Source organism: Pituophis catenifer, unplaced genomic scaffold, assembly GCF_029215685.1.
Source record: "Pituophis catenifer annectens isolate HBS135680 unplaced genomic scaffold, rPitCat1.0.hap2 SCAF_16, whole genome shotgun sequence".
Lineage (NCBI taxonomy): Eukaryota > Metazoa > Chordata > Lepidosauria > Squamata > Colubridae > Pituophis > Pituophis catenifer.
In genome coordinates, this window is record NW_027256896.1 from 4,849,967 (window position 1) to 4,852,491 (window position 2,525).

The window sequence follows — 2,525 nt, forward strand, 5'->3', positions numbered from 1 at the left end:
GCTGGGATCATCAAAGGCTTTTAAAAGAAAAGAACCCATTTTTTCTTTTAAATGCCTCTGACGATCCAAGCTGAGTTGCCTGATCGTCAGAGGCATTTAAAAGAAAAAAAAAGCTTCTGCCGATCAGACAACTCAGCTGGGATCATCAGAGCCTTTTGAAAGCATTTTTTTACAACCTCTTCACCGAAGAGATTGTAGAAAAAATGGTTTTAAAAGTTTTTTTTTAATGGCCACGCCTACCCAGTCACATTACCTCCCCCCCGCCACCAAGCCACGCCCACAGAACCGGTAGTCACAAATTTTAGATTTCACCACTGTAGAAAGGGGAACCTTGTTTTTGATATTATATGTAGCAATCCTTCCAGGATATAAGGAATTGCATTCTTACCATCAATTTAAATTCTCCAGTTCTGCTACATTTTTTCATAAATACGCACACAGTGACAGAATGAATAACAACCCTGAACAATCGGTGCTTCCATTCCGTCGTCACCACCAATAAGGTTTTAACAGCTGCACAACAGTGTGTGTGTGTGTGTGTGTGTGTGTGTGTGTGTGACTATCTCTCAGCTGCTTTTTCATTTTTTGCAACAGATCTGTAGTAAAGTTTGGTTTTCTTCTTCTTCTTCTTTTTTTTTTTTCAAAGGCAGTTGCCCGTATCTTGCTACCTGTCTTGGCCTGTCATGAGGTTTCCATCTGAATCAAATTGTAAGACTGGGCTTGTATGCAGCGATAATGCAGAGGAGGATGGAGATAGCTTTGAAGTAGGAATTCAACAGCCATTAAGTAAACACCAGCTTAGATCTGAAAGGGAGGAATAAGAAAGAGTTCAGACAGCCCCACCTCAATTCTTTTTCATTTAAGAGTGAAGGAAGAGAATCTCTGACACAGTTTCAAGGTTCTATTATTAAACCCAACACAACAAAGCGGAATTATGATAGTTATTGTGCAGTCTCTTCCTTGGTCTACTCTACCTCAAAATGTTGTCAGTTAAGGATACGTGCATTCAGGCTTCTGCAAACTCCGTGATGATGCAGGTATCATCAGGAATAACATCTAACATGAGACTAGGGATGGGTTTTTCTTAAACACAATCAAGTTTAATCAAGTAGGACTTCTTGACAAATCCATGCTGATTTCAGGTCATTGATCCAATGTTTTCAAGGAGTGAGTATTGATCACTTTATGATCAGCTCTATTACCTTCCCAGTTATCTGTCTCACTGACCTGGAATTCTGTGTTCCCTCCATTCTTTCTTTACAGATGAATAGAATTGGAAGGGACCTTGTAGGTCATCTAGTCCAACGCCCCCCCCCTCCCACAAGCAGGAGACCCTACACCATTTCTGACAAATGGCAGTCCAGTCTCTTCTTGAAAGTCTCAAGTGATGAAGCTCCTTTCCACTGGTTGATCATTCTCACTGTCAGGAAATTTCTCCTTATTTTCAGGTTGAATCTCTCCTTGTTCAGTTTCCATCCATTATTTCTTCTGGCCTTCTGGTGCTTTGGAAAATAGCTTGACCCCTTCCTCTCTGTGGCAGCCCCTCAAATATTGGAAGACTGCTATCATGTCTCCCCTGGTCCTTCTCTTCACTAGACTAGCCATGCCCAGTTCCTGCAACCGTTCTTTGTATGTTTTAGCCTCCAGTCCCCTAATCATCTTGGTTGCCCTTCTCTGCACTCTTTCTAGAGTCTCAACATCATATTTGAAAATATTTTCCTTCTTCCACTATCTGAAACAACAGGACCACTCAACAACGAAATACAAAATTCAGCCTGAACATCGTCAGATTTGATCAGAATTTCAGGATGGAGTTTCATCAATCCTTGGAAAGCTGAACTCATTCAAGGTTAGTCCTTATTTGCTCACTTAATTCAAGCTCAGCCTGAATTCCTGCTCCTTCAACCAGATTTTTAGAATGTGCCCTGAGTCTAATTGAAAGAAGGACTAAGGGAGACATGAATAGAATAGAATAAGTAAGGTAAAGTTGAGTAAAGAGTTTTTTTTACAAATTTGGATAGGAGTATATCTAAATTTATCTGGCAGGGAAAGAGGACGCGGATTAGACTTAAAATGTTACAAGAACCCAAAAATAGAGGAGGATTTGGACTCCCAAATTGGGAGCTCTATCACCAAGCAGCGAACTTGATTTGGGTGAAAGAATGGATGGTCTTACAAAAGAGACGACTTTTGACATTTGAGGGAGCCGGTCTTCAACATGGCTGGCACTATTTTCTATGGCCGGGAGCATCCGGCTGCCCTAGACACTTTGATGATCACTATTTATGTAGGGCGCTTGGGTTCACTTGGGCAAAGGTTAGAAGAAGAGTATATTCAAAAGTTCCATGTTGGATTTCGGCGCAGGAAGCTCAGATTTACCCAACATTGTATAAAGGGGAGAAAACCTTGACGTATGAAGGTTTCTTGGATGTTCAGGGTAATCCGAAGTCACGAGAATTATTAACTCTTCAAGGATATAAGATAGACTAGTGGTTTTATTCTCAAGTGCACTCCAAGTATAAAAA